The 15382-nt window shown below is 35.4% G+C and overlaps 1 long non-coding RNA gene across 3 annotated transcripts in view; it reads left to right on the top strand.

Moving 5' to 3' along the window:
• The window catches only part of LOC127561518 (uncharacterized), a 6643-nt gene extending 2107 nt beyond the window's left edge, over positions 1–4536 (top strand). The window contains exons 3-4 of one of the 3 annotated variants that reach the window (XR_007953492.1): positions 1628–1802; positions 4387–4536. This is a non-coding gene — a long non-coding RNA (uncharacterized LOC127561518). Of the gene's footprint in view, positions 1–1627; positions 1803–4383 lie in introns of all 3 variants that reach the window. The other 2 variants (XR_007953493.1, XR_007953491.1) reach the window with 2 other exon arrangements.
• Positions 4537–15382: the final 10846 nt, after the last annotated feature.

Here is a 15382-nt window from a genome sequence, read left to right as displayed (position 1 = left end):
TCTAGCATGATTGTTTTTCTCAAAGGAGACACTAACTTTTAAGGCAGGACAAGTGATTTTCAGTTTCTGAGCGTGCATTTCCTAATTCATTCAATCTTTCACTGACGAGATTTAAATAACGAGATTTTGGTGTAAATTTCAAAAGTCATGCTAATTTCCCAAAACAACTGTGAGCAGTTATATTTTAAAGACCTAAGTAGCCTGTTCCAGCTTATTGGTGATTCCATGGTGAATAATTAAAGCACCCAATTCCTGTTCTATGGCTGGAGGACATACATGGATCCACCGCCTGTAATTAGCAATAATAACGTCCATAATAGTAATTACTAATTGCTAGTGGTATAATCAGGCTTTAATTTCTCTGATCTGAGGAGTGTCTTCTTCTGCATTGTTTTTGTTTTCTCATAGTTCCAGCTAATCTACTCCCCCACTCCCTTCAATCTTCAGAAATCCCCTGAAACTGACACAAATTCTTTCTTGTAATCGGAATAGTTTTCAAGAGGGGAAATAAACCTATTCTCCCACCCATTCCCAAAGAGAAATGCTTTCTCTTCTTTCACACCCATCCCTTCCCATATTTCTCTCTGGACCATCAAAGCCCCATTAGTGATAACCCTTTTCTCAAAAAAGGAGAGGGGACTAATATCAATATGGAGAAAGGTTCTTCAAAAATCACTAATGGATTTAGTAAAGTGAAGTGTCCCTTTATCAGATGATAAATAACTAAAGGTGAGGTAAACAAACACATTGTTTTACACACACGCACACACACATACACACTCACACACACACTCCACTCATATAATAACCACCCAGCACTGAAACTTTAAAGATCTAAGTGGAATGTGGATCAGAAAGGATCCTCAATTGAAGAATGTCAAGAAGAATCTTTCCTACCCATTGCCCCCCCCCCCATTTTTTTCTTGGTCATTATCTTACTAATCACTTTAGAATACAAATGGTTTTGTATTATTTAGCATTTTAAAATTGGGTAGTAAGGATATCTTCGTCTTATGGTTAGAAAATATCAATTAAAGGATAAGACGTGGCTTTTTTCTTCCATATTATTATCAATGCCTAATAAAATATTAATAACATTAACAATAATGGATTGACGTCCAAATGGGAGCTCAAAATTGTATCAAGTGTACCTTTTCTCGCTCCTATTTGGAAAGTTTTTTTTTTTTTTTTTTTTTTTTTTAACTGTCAACCTGATCTAGCCAGCCTCTAACATGTGGATGGCCGGAGCCAAATAGAGCAAGCTAGAGACAGGAAAATCAGGAATCAAACATAAGTTTAATTTGAAAATGAGGGGAATGGCTTGTTAGCAAGGACATGAACTTAAATTGCAAGCCAAATTAAAATCATTCATTACTTCAGTAGGTTGAAATATGGCAGCCCATGAAGATAATACCTGTGGCCAAACTTTCCAAATATGTTTAATTTTTCAAACATTTGGAAAAGCAGATTGAGATCTTTGGACTTCTAGACTAAGAGAATGAATTTGAGATTAAATTAATAAGTTAATAAATTAATAAGTGGTGTGGAAGATTCTGGGATTACATCGTACCTATGTCATTTACCTTTTCCCTTTTCTTTCTCCCCCCCCCCCCCTTTTTTTTTTAAGGACAGCTGCATGTGGTCAAACGTAGGCAACCAAGCAAATTGGACAGAAAAATTACCATCAAGATCACCATTAAATGAAACAGAGAGAGGAAAAAAGAAAAAAAAAATCAAGAAATATTGGAGAGAGATTTTCTGTTTTCTCCTTCGGCTCAAAAAAAAAAAAGTGGAAGAAAAAGGTAACTGGTATCCTCCCCTTTCAATCCCCATGCCTCCCTTATCAAAGCAAAATGTTTGAATGGGAATGAATTATTTAGATTACACTTTAAATGGACTAGTGATAGAACAAGGAAAAATACCAAAAGGTATATAAAACTTTGTTTCTCTGCTATATTGTTGCTTTTGTTTTAAACTTTTGAGTTTAAAAAAAATCCCACCATTTTTGACATCCAATGTTTGCATTGGTTGAATGTCCTCTTAACTTAGATCAAATCCTCTTCTCCATCCCCTCACCCCATTCTAAGAACAGGATACCAATTTATTAGCAAAAACATTTTAACCTCAAGAACAATAAGTAAGAAAGAACACTGAAAAAAAGAACTGAGACCAGAATGAAGAACAGTCACCTTTTGACGGAAAAGCTCATGAATACAGTAATTCTAGGAGAAAGAAATGGAGTATAACTCTGGACGTTAACGTGACTATACCTGCTGTAATTGTTTAAGACAAATTGCACGGTACTTAAAATAAGTTGGCCCAAATGGCCAAGCTCCTCGAATTCAAAGATCAGATAATAGATAAATTTCACTTGAATAACCCTACGCTCCTCCCCCTCCCCCACCCCCCAAAACAAAAACAAAACAAAAAAAAACAAAACACGTTCCTCAGGAATTTGCATAAGTTTGTTCTTCCCTGGTTCTCTAGGCTGAATCCACAGCCAAACGGTTTTCTTTTCTCCTCCTCCTCCTCCTCCTCCTCCTCCTCCTCCTCCTCCTCCTCCTCCTCCTCCTCCTCCTCCTCTTCCTCCTCCTCCTCCTCCTCCTCCTCCTCCTCCTCCTCCTCTTCTGTCTTCCTCTTTTTCTTCCTTCTTTTCCTCCTCCTCCTCCTTTTCCTTTTACTCCTCCTCATTTCCTCTTTTCTCATTCCTTTCTTCTCCTCTTCCATTTCCTTTTCTTCTCTTTTCCCCCTCCCCCCTTTTAAATTAACAAATCATTTTAGATAGAGGGGCCGATAAAAATGCAAATCCAGACATAGGGGTCGCTGCTTGGCCGAATTTTAACTAAAGGCTGGTTCTGCAAGAATTGACTAAAAGGTCTGAGTGAAGAGAGAGGCTGAGTGAGGCTCTAACACTGGCTCTACTTGAAATGAAGTCAATGATTTTGATCTGCTCCAGATGTCCTAAGAGTGGATATTGCAGTGCTGGGAATCGGCACCCAGAGTCTGAGGGCACTGACGGTAATCAGCAAAACATAGCAGCGAGGGGGGACTGGCAGTTGTGATAACCTGCTGGAAATGTGCAGGGCTGGAGATGGCAGTGATAAACCGTTGAAAATATCTTCAAATGGAGATGACAGAGATGTTGAAAGAAGTCACCTAACTATGGAAAGGATAAGATGCTTAGCAGAGCACAATTTGAGAATGGAGTTGACTTAGATATATGTTGGGTTACAAGTCCTCATCGTGATTGCTCCAAAGATACACACTTCTATTTGTGCATGTTAAATATATAATACATAGTTGTATGTGCATATTACGAATGTTGGGGCGAGGGAGGTGGGAAAGGAAAAAGAATCAAGATAAAGAGGGTCTAGGGGCTAGGAAACGAATGAAATAGCGAAGCATCTTCAGTGAGCAAAATAGATGAATATTTATTTAAATTAGGTTTGGTTGCTGGGTTTAAGTATGTGTGTGTGTGTGTGTGTGAGAGAGAGAGAGAGAGAGAGAGAGAGAGAGAGAGAGAGAGAGAGAGAGAGAGAGAGAGAGAGAAGGAGAGGTTAATTTGTGAGATTTTTCTATTTTGCCAGCATAATAGATCTTCCTTACCCCTTCCTATCTGGAGGATACGGTTAAAGCAGCTTTTATAAAGATTTATTTTCCAAATCCTTTTTGTTCCTCCTTAGTGCTTGTTAGTGAGAAAACAAATGACGGTTATCATTTGGTTGGCAGCTCACGTCTTTCTTCTCTTTTTTATTGTTTTTGTTGTTGTTTGTTTGTTTTGTTCAAGATTGATACGAAAATTAAATTATTATTTAGCTGCCCCCACCCCTCTCATCTTAAAACAACAACAATAACAACCACCTCTGGAAATAAATCTCCGCTCATTTCTAAACTAGAACGTCTTCAGTCTTTGATGTGGAGGTTTACACTAATTTGGGGGAAACCGCAGCTTCACTACCTCCCATTCCAAAGACACAACTGTGTTCATTCATCTCAGGGAGGCACCAGTGCGGAGCTGAAGGCACTCATTTTATAGAGCCTAGATTATAAGGAGTCAGCGAGAGGAAGCTCAGTGTCAGTTGACTACAGTTTCACGAGGATTGTTATTATTTATGTTGGTAATGATTCTGATACTTTAACCCAGAAAGTATTCGAGCTTCCAAACCCCCTTCTTGGGGGTCTGGGATTGGCACGCCTCCCCAGATGCTCATGATGGCACGGGCCTTCTCTCCTTCCCACCCCTTTGCCCTGGGTACTTCCCCTCCGAGCCAGGCCCTTCTCCAGTCTGTGCGTTCCAGCTTACGAGTCTCTCGCTGCACTTCTCATCAACCCTGATTTATGAGCCTTGTTAAATACTCATTATTACTTTGCACCTTTTTTCAGCAGGGTCTGGGAAGCCACCCCACTTTGTGACAACAAGGCATGTGTCAAACAATTACAGGCGGAGGGGAGAGGCGGATCTATTCTACTCTAGTGGCTGAGTATCTCCTTCCTTCTCAATTCATTAAATTGATATCAAAGAATCATCTCTCTCTGTCTCTGTCTCGCTGTCTCTCGCTGTCTCTCTCTCTCTCTCTCTTTCTCTTTCTCTCTCTCTCTCTCTCTCTCTCTCTCTCTCTCTCTCTCTCTCTCTCTCTCTCTCTCTCTCTCTCTCTTCTGTGTCTTTCTCTCTTAGAGCCAACTTTCACACTCCTTTATATGTTGCATGCAACTACCGTCCTCCCTGAAAATTGCTCATCAGCTCTTCCCGATTTCTTCACGAGTGTTCACTTTAAGGGACATGCAAGGACCTTCCCAAGAAAACCTTGGAGATCTTCTAAGACTAAATAAATCTCTACATTTACGTAGCTATTGATAAATGCAGATACTTCTGTCTGCAATACATGTATGTGCAACTACGTACATACATATGCAAAACGTTTGCATTCCAGATCTATACATACAATGTTAGGAACAGCAAAGTAGGAAAACTAACTCTAATGGAGGGAAAATCTTAGACTACAGTATGGGGGGGGGGGGGGGGGAGAGGTTGAGGGTGGGCGGGAACCGTGTCTAAACTTCACCAGAAGCTGTCACATACATAGCATTTCTCTCTCTGTCTCTGTCTCTCTCATTCCCTCCTTCTTCCTCCCTTTTTTTTTTTAAGAAGGCAAAGAGTAGTTTTATTAAACCATCCTTTTAGCCTCTTCTATTGGGAATATTCGTTTTTTAATAAATACAGAGCCAAGTTAAATTGTCTACAGAGATCAACATTAAGAGCTATAGCTCTCTACACGCTTCTTTAAATTGTGTAAGTGAAGGACATGTGTGTGAGAGGCATACGTGTAAATATTTTATAAATCCATCCTTAATTAACAAAATCATTTCCATTATGTCTCCAATATGATCAACAGCAATTATGTGAGATTTTTAAGGTTTATAATTTGATGTCACCAGACTGTTGCTTGGGGGCAGAGGCACAATTGCTGTGCCAGCTGCAGTTGTATTTATTTGTTTTTCTACCTTGTTCCTGTAGGGCTGCATTATGCAGTTTTTAATTAGTTTGTGTTTGTATTTCACCCGTCCCAAATCAATGCCATCCTGGAGCAATGCAATGTAAATTCTTGCAGTACAGGTGTAGCTGCTAGCTCTGGAACACTAGGAAACTCATGTCTTACAAATGAAAGCAGTGAATGCCATTCAGCCAAACTGTCAGCTTTAAACAGCCAAGAGGAAGGAGATCAAAGCAGAGAGCAGGAACTTCTCCTTTCCAGATTAGAGTCTTTATGGTTTGAACTCTTAATACTATTAAAGGGAACCAGGACATATAGCAAGCACATCATTGGTTACAAAGTTACTTTTAATTTCGTAAAAGTCCTTCCTCATTTTGGCCAGTGTAAACCTTCAGAGCATTTCGCCAGCACTTTTTCCTTTGAGGCCTCATAGGGCACTCATCTGAAATTATGCATAACTAATACCTTCAGAGACCCTTTCTGTTAGCTCACATATTTATATAGCTTATCATCTTTTAGAAAGATAATTTTGATTTCCTATTCGGTTCCACTAAGTCTTTTAATAGAACTCAGAGCAATAAAACCTGAAATTCTAGTATCTCTAGACATGAAAAGTCCCTTTATGTTGTGTTTGGTGTCTCTTCTTTCTTGAAATGACCTCTGTATGGTGGTGTATAAATCTATTATTCCAGGCACTGGGGAATTCTTTTAAAGCTTTCTTTTTTGTCAGGAATAAGAGATTGTTCATCTTTAACTAGGCCACATAGAAATTATGATTCAACAGCAGTGTATATTTAATTAGAGTAATCTCACTTGAATTTAATTACCTAATGAATTATTTGTTTAAAAGGTAAAAAGGCTTGTTTGCCAAGTACAGTGCAGCTCACTGATAAGAACTTATAAGAATATTTGAGTTTTTTTTTAAGAAGCATTTTTTAATGGCTTCAAGTTTAACTCTTTGATTCTATAAATGTTTATTAGCATAGACTCAAACAGAACCTAGAATGATAATATATAAAATAATAACTTGTGATGTCAAGCAAAATTTTTTTTAATAACCATCTGCTTTGTGTCATGTGTAGATGAATACATTTTTTCAGAAATTAATATTCCACAACAATTTGGAAATCAGTATCCCTTTTCACTTTGGATTCATTCTACTTTTAATGCTTTTTTAAAGGCATAAGCCAGAGACTCAATTTATTAGATGAATGTTATAGAATAGTCACTAGATTAATATAATCTTTGCCAAAATCTTAGATCATACTTAACAACCAAAAGCACCTCATTAAGTCCTAAATTTCCCCTCTGCTCTCTCCCCTCATAGATACTCTCTGACATTGGCATATAGAGTAGATGTATATGGAGTACAGCCATATTGTGAAGCATTTTTTATGGTTATCAAACATCATAGGAAAGAAAGAAGAAACTTTCCAGCTGTTGACCTTGACCTCTTGCTTCTTGAGCTACTCAATTCTACACTGCTTTAAAGATACAAAAGTAATGATTTTACCCTGTACTATCTGTTCGATGATACACTATAACTGGCTTGTCTATAAATAATGGCCACTATTGGTTTATCTGATACTAGGAACATAGCTGGGATCATTTAAAAAAAAAAAAAAGTTCTTTCTGGCAGAAAATATAAAGTTAACTGAGTGGTGCTTCCTAGTATGAGGTTGCTATAATAATAGGCTATTTAGCTTAATTTCCTCCATAAGAACATGTGTATAAGTGCTGGTGTGTTGAAATTTAGGCTAGAGACTGACTATTTGGGACTAAAAACAAACAAACAAAAAAAAAGGACTGGGAAGTATCACAATTCTAGTGAAAAGGGGAAAGGAAGTAAAAAAAAAACAGTCACTAGGAAAAGAGGCTTCTTTGGGTTCTTAGTCCAAGAAATGATCATCTTAACAATTACTTATAAAAAAAGAATTAGTATAATATGAAAGTTAAATATATTAAATTATTATTCTACTTGACATGGTGAAAAATAGATATTACCTTAAAATTAATGGAAACTATTCCTATCAATAACCATTAATCTTAAGCTATTTTGAAAATAATCCTATAGCAACCAAGAATAATCCTATAGCAACCAAGAATAACCTTAACATAAATCATAATCACATTAGTATGATTATCACAGGAATATCTTTCTTATAGAGACACTAATTTTAAATGAAGATATATTTTAAAGCATATTTGTTCATGTAGATCATATATTCTTGAAAATAACAACTGACAGTAGGAACAAGAAAGGATTTGAGATAATATTTTATAAATGATAATGCATTTCTCAGATATGAGTAAATGCAAGAATTATTTCCTGTTGCAAACCCTCAAAGGAAATGATATGTGGGAAAAGAAAGAGGTGGAGAGGGGGAAGTAAAATTGTGTATTTCTGTTTTTCCTCTTTCAAAATATTTGAAATTTAGACCAGTGTCCTGTCTCCAATCACTTTATATCAACAGTATAATAGTGTAAAATAAAGATCTGGTTACCCAAAGTTAATTTTTTAATAAGAAAAACATATTTATTAATATACTAAAATCATCCTGTACAGAAATCTTATTGTATATTATTTCAAAATATAAAGTATAAATTTTTATACATACTTAGATACTTTAAAATATGATTAATAACTTCAAAACTATTATCCAATGATGTTAGAAGAGCTAAGCTATTTAAATATTACAAGACAATCATTTAGACATTATGTTAAATTCAGTTTTAGCTCTTGCTAATAAATACTGCTTGTATCAAAATAATTGATTTGCATAAAAATAGGCAGTTGGCTCACTGTCCTGAGTTTATGTGGAGGGATGGGTGTGTGTGTGTGTGTGTGTGTGTGTGTGTCCACGCACAAATGCCTTTGTGATGGAATTTTTAGGGTCCTGAGAAGATGCATGAAGAACTACTGCACAAATAAAATTCCAGGAATTTTAAATTTCATGTTAAGAAGAATCATAATTTTTATTTATATGCCACTCAAATACACTTTTGTGCATACACTTTTCTATCCTGCATTTAGACCAAAGTTAGTCACAGGGTGATAGCCTTTAGGTTTTACAGAAACTTCTGAGTTCTGTGGTTTACACCCTAATATTTACAGAATTTTCAACTACAGTCTTCCCTTGACTTTACTGAGAAGAACAAGAAAATTCTCAGATACCCTGAATAGCATGATAACTATAATTCATCTAAGGATTATGACTGGAATAGGTATAGCCTCAGCTCTGAGACCTGGGAAAATTGACAAAATAGTGTATTTTAAAATTGGAACTTGTCTTTATGAGCCGAAAAAATTCTTTGTATACTTAGATATCTCTTATGCATTTTCAGTTGCTTCAAATCATTTTGAAAGGCCTTCATCATTTCAGAATTCCCTGAATAACTCCCCAAAGTAAGTCAGAAGTTCGGACTAGAATGGGGAAATGTACTGAAGAGATCTTCAAAGAAAACTCTGTTGCAAGGTTTCTTGCTTCTTACTAATTCTGTTCAGATCCTCAGTCTTGAATTCAAACAAGGGAGAGCAGTGTGTTTTTGGGGCAATGCTATCCTATGTCTATCCCACTTAAACACAAACTTGCATATTAATTTAAGAAAAGTTTAGTGTTCATTGGCCATAATTAGATGAGCAATAGACAGTTTGGGACAGGGGTGGGGTGGGGATAAAGAAATAGAGAAAAGAAAGAAATGTTTCTTTTTACTTGATAACTGAAGTTTTGTCTGAGTAATTCCAGTAGATCTTGTTTCACTCTTTACACTATATTTCCGGTGAATTTTGGGGAAAAAAATCATTTCCCACCTTATCCTTTTCCTCTCTTTCAGTAGTGGCTTCTAATCACCAATGCCCAGGTTTTTTGTCTCATGCTATTTCAGAACCCAGGAAATTCATAATTTGAAATCTTTCCTGATCTCCATTTAAACTTTCCTGAGATTCTCTCCTATTCCTTTATGACCTGCTAAATCACTAATTTGAGAACCTAGTCAATTATTTTGAGTCAAGGTATTAATGACTAATAATGTCTTAATGAATTCCCTTTCTCAGATATCATGGATACTAGCAGGCAGCTGAAACACTTTAAATGGAACCCTATCAAAGAGAGAGGAACTCTAGGTTTGAATCCATGGCTTCACCATTTCTTATATGTGTAAGCATGGATAGAACACTTAACCTCTTTGAATCTCATTCTCCTCATCTATAAATTGGAGATAACAATACTTGTAGTAATTATCTAACTAGGTTGGTATGAAGGAAGTGCCTTTTTCATCTTTTTTTTTTAATTAATGTGAGCTATTATTTTAATACTCTTCTTTAAGAATGTCTAAAAACAAAAGTGTAAGCAATTTAAGAGATTTCATCATGATCATATGGCAAATGGGATAGAAATTCCGGTACCCTTTCTGGTGTTGATCATCTCAAAATGATAGGGGAGAATTGTAACTTTGCAATATGAAGGTTGAACTCTGAAGAAATTTCATTTCACTTCTGAAGCATCCTAGAAATGCTGATAATTCCCAGTTTGGGGAAGTTAATATGAAATATCATTCTTCTAAGTGAGAAAGGCAGTATTAAAAGAGAGTGCAATGTTTGTTCTTCCTAAGAAAGGGAAAAATATTAATAATGTAACAGAGAGGCTAAACAGACATTACTCATCTGAGAGGAAAAGGACTGGCAACTTGTACCTATCCTTATCCTTCATTTGCCTTCCTGGTTTGTCCTGGATTCATTGCTTTGGGATTGTCCATTCCCAAAGAACAAATCTAATTTTGCCTCAAGATCAAGGGATCCTCTTTAGAAAAGGGAGGGAGAAGATTAAAAAATATATTCAAAATACAACTATAGAAAAATATGGAACAAATATTTGTATTCCCACATAGAAAAATGGACTGTTATGTAATAAAGAAGAATAGAATGGTCCTAATAAGTCAAGGGACTAATATTCAAGCTTACTTGAAACTTTAGATCCTCTTTAAGAACTTCTCACCTCCACTGAGTACATCCTAATTGGTGCCAAATAGATTATCTCTTTCTGATGATATCTTTCTGAGAGAATTTTTTTCCTTTTTTCATCTAGTCTGCCTCTGTTGATCTTGTTTGCCGAACTATTCTAGGAAGCTACTACTCTCCTGATTGGGCACTCAGGATGGGAATGATTTGAACTTCCTTTTGAGATACCACAAGGAAATAAAACACAAACAAAACAAACATAAAAAAAAAAATCTCCTTAGGAGACCAAGGATTCAGGTCTTCTATCTACCCCTCATTCTTACATTTCAAAGCCAATAAGAAGAGGCTCTGCCCCCTCTGTCCCATTTAGCATTTTCATAGAGTTTCAAAGAGTAGGCAATTAAATACTTTTCTGTTCTGTATTTTGTATATGAGGATAGAAAGATCCCTTCATTATGTGCACAAGGAAGTAGGCCAACTCTATAGTTCCATGGAACACTAAAAATACTCTAAGATGGGGTAACCAAAAAGGGCACTGCAGCAAAATAGATAGATAAATACTAAGAATATTGAATTTGGAGTTGAAGGATTTGAGATTCGATTTTGTACAATTCAAAGTACATTTTTGGGGTTAAAATCTCCAGGATCCCTCAGTGAACTAAAGTTATGATTTTAATATTGCTTCCTAGAATAAGACCTTGAATGACAGGTTATTATTATTATTTTTTTTAATTTTCACACTTTTCAGATATAGAAACTGAAATAAAGGAAAATTAAATTTGGTTTGCATGACACAACCTCCTAAGTGAAGAAAAGAGATACAAATTCATACAATTTATTACCCATTGTGCTGAAATGAGTATGAACGTGAAGGTTTCTCACCCTGGATTATGGGCTGCTCCTCTGCCACTGTCACTATCCCTAGTTAAACTCAGTTCTTCCTCTGATATGCAAGTGAATTGATAGGTTGTTTTCTGTTTTATAACATGAACACAGAAGACATTGGGTAGAAGTTAAATACTAACATTTATTTACACTTCAGGAGCACCATTTCTAGAGAACATCAAAACACATTAAAGATCTCAAGCAGGTAAATTCTTCTTCCCCTCATCCCCATTCCCAACACACACACACACCTACTCCCCATTTTGAGATACAAAAACAAAATAGAAATTAAGTCAGCTATGCAAAATAGCAGAGGCCCATAGCATCAGGTTCTATTAAAAAGTAAGCTTTAGGCAAAAAAGAATTGTGATAAATATGTAAAATATAACTCTAGAAATTCTATGTTTCTCCAGCAGCTGTTACTCACTGCCTATTGATGCTTTGATATCATGCTGGGAGTGAACATGGTAAAAGATTGAGATCATTTTACAAGTTGAGCACTTTGTGACATTTCTGTCTGGCTTGGGGAAGTGGTTTATCTAAGGTCACTTGTAATAAATTTAGGATTAGGGGCCCAGAATAGTCATCTATTTACTAAACCTGTGTATCTTAAGGCTTGCTGGGCCCTTGGTATAACATCCATTTTCATCCTCTGTTTTGTGTTGGCAAGGAAAGTTGCTGCATTGTAACAACAAGACATCATGTTTAGCCTTTGCCAAGGGGGTCAAATGATTAGTCCTCCCTAATACTTAATTCTTTATCTTTGTGAAATATGGTGCTTCTCTTCTCACAGAAATACATACATGTATAACCTGATAAAATTACAGGATTACATGTTTAGTGATGGAAGAGCTTTCAGATCATTTAGTCCAACCTCTTTATGCTACAGATGAGGTAGTCAAGGCCTAGAGAGTTTGTGATTTGCCTAGAGTCACATAGGTAACAGGCATGTGTCTTTCGTTTACTTTTAAATTGAAAAGTGGAAAAAACATTGGAGCTAGATTCAGGATCCAAAGGTTTGAGTACTGACTCTGCCATTTACTAATTGCATGATTTCAAGCAACTCATTTCACTTTGCTGTCTCACATTTTTCAATTGTATAATGAGGGTAATAACACCTGACCTGTTAACTTCATAAGGTTGTTGTGAACAGAAAGATAGAGTTAAGGGTGGTATTTTAAAATGCACAAATATTTAATGGCAGGAAATTCTATTTTCTGTAGCATTTATTTTGTGCTGTCAAAAAATATTACAGCCAAGGCATAAAGTCTCTAGTGGGTATTTACATGATGAGGAAGTAATTTTCAAACCTGGCACAAATGGGTACACAAATAGCTTATTCCAGATGGAATTGTTAAAATTAGATGAGACAAACTATGTGACAATGTTTCATAAAGGAAAGTACAGATATGGAACATTATTACTAGTATTGCATTGGAAATGGCCAGAATCAAAAGTCATTTCCATCATAGTATATATGTGTATGTATGTGTATATATATATACATACACACACACAAACACACACACACACACACACACAGATTATCTTATTGATCTCTTATGCTTCATAAAGCATTTAATGAAGGAAAAAAAAAAAGAAAAGACCAGAGGAAGACATGTTGACAAATAAAGGTAATTATCATCGTTATTATTAATAAACAATGATAATTTTCTTATAAGATTTCCCTAGATAACCAAACATTCCAATCACTACACAAAAACTTAGTTAATAATAATCTCTTGTGGGAATATAAATATAATAGTTTTCAATAGTATAACAATTTCTCTATATTCTTTTGCAAAACCTTAGTCTGTAGGAGGGATTGTTCAAAATGTCAGGAACAAACTCTGCTTCTATCTAGGTAGCTATTTTACTCATTTAATACACATATAATGTATGCAAAACATCTAATAGATTTTCATTTCAGATCTAGCAAACTCAGTATCAATTAATAAATTTCATCAAAGCCACTTAGTATCTTCATTTAGGAATACACGCTACAGTGCTTTCTTGTATTTAACTCTCACTATCTGAGACATGAGGTTTCTACTGGACTGAAGCTATTTGAGCAGTAATGAGAAGCTCATGGACTGATCAAGGTCTTAGTAAATTCCTCAACAACTTGTGTAACTTTAATTATGACCCTGCACAGCTATGTAATACATGGAACCAAAACATTGGTTGGATAAATGTAGCTCTCTTGTGACAATAGAATTAATGAATTATCTTTTAGGAAGATTTGGAGTTCTGAGCTTTTAGAAAAGTTGATCCTATTTTTTTCTATATTCTCCATATGTGTACTTATATTACAATCTGATAGAATATACTTATTTTATGTGAGTCCTTATTATTCCCTGAATTTTAACATTCCATTTTCTATATCCTACTTTAAATATATATCTCTATATATATCTATATATATACATATATATATATATGTTGAATGTTCTTCTATCTTTTAAATTCTATAACCATCCCTATAAAGGCCTGCTGAGAATTACTTGAATGAAAATAAATATAATAAATAAAATATAATATAAAAATAAATATAATATAATAAAAATAAATGAATGAAAAAATATCACTCTATGCTAAATGCTATATTAAGTAAATTCAGGGTATACAAGTAGAAAACAAGAGAAAAGAACTATAGACTTTATTTTCAAAGAGTTCACAATCTAATTGCAGGAGATAATACATATATAGAATTCAACTGTAGGCCAATAGAAAGACCCAGAAGTTCTAAAAAGCATGAAGTGAAATGACAGTGAACAAGTACAGATAGTGAGGCTTAGTAGTGCTCTAATCTTATTATAAGGGCTGCATTTGGAAACTAATTCTTCCTATTCATTCATCCTGATCAGATTCTGGGTGCTCAGACATTTTTCAGAATAAGGGTATATAAAAATAATTGAAAAAAATCATTCTTCTAAAAATATATTTTTTATTTACAAACATTTATTTCTGATGTCTTCCTTCCCCCTCATCAGAAAAAAAAAAAAAAAAACCCTTGTAACATAGTCAAGCAAATTGAGTTTCCACATTAACTATGTCCAAAATATCTGTGTGTTTCAGTCTCCATCTTGAGTCCATCACCTTTCTGTCATGAATTGAGTAGCATGCTTCCATCATTGACCCTCTGTAATTATTAGTGGTCATTTCAATGACCAGAATTTATAATTCTTTCCAAGTTGTTTGCCTTTACAATGCTGTTATTGCATAAGTTGTTCTCTTATTTATTCTCATTTCACTGCATCTGTTCTTACAAGTCTTCCTAGGTTTCACTGAAACATTGCCTCTTAGGGCACAATTGTTTAGTTTAGTTTTAAGTTAGTACAATTCCAATAGAAAAAAGCTTTTAATGTTGAATTCAGTTATTTATAGGCTTGTACATTTTCAAAACAGATCTGGTTAGTTAGTATTCACTGGGCAGTAGTAACTAATGAGTTATTATTATTATTTTTTAAAGCATTGGTTACTTACTCTTTCCTTTTCAACTTTCTCCCTCTCATCAAGGGTTCTACTACCCTCTCATTCATCCAGGATTACAATTTTGGCAATCTTTTCAACTATTTACTCACATTCTTCATACATATGTGTGTGTGTGTATGCATACATACATACATTCAAACACATTTCTTGTGTACCTCCCTGTGATGACCGTGTATTTTAAAATCAGTCGGAGTCAGGAATTCAGGTTAAGGGAAAATCCTCGATCTTTATTCTTTGTGAAGGTGAAGGGGGATGGCTATAGGAATGTGAGCAGCCATGACAGGAACCCAGCCAGCAGTCTCTCTGACTCTCTCTCCACCTCTCTTTCTCCACCCACCCACATTGTCTCTATATCATTTCCTATAAAACGCATCAAAACTTGCACAAATAGTGGGCAGGGGCCATTCTTTCTCCAAACATATATTAATAGAGTATGGTCCAATTACTATTTAGCCTCACATGCTTGGGACCTCAGTGCATCAACTCGAGCTTCAGTCCACTACACCTCCCTTTCTCTCTAACATGCATATCCACTACCACACAGCCTCATCAC

The sequence above is a fragment of the Antechinus flavipes genome, chromosome 1 (genome assembly GCF_016432865.1).
Source record: "Antechinus flavipes isolate AdamAnt ecotype Samford, QLD, Australia chromosome 1, AdamAnt_v2, whole genome shotgun sequence".
NCBI lineage: Eukaryota > Metazoa > Chordata > Mammalia > Dasyuromorphia > Dasyuridae > Antechinus > Antechinus flavipes.
The sequence above is the reverse complement of the archived record's forward strand: the minus strand, read 5'-3'. Positions and strand labels throughout refer to the sequence as shown.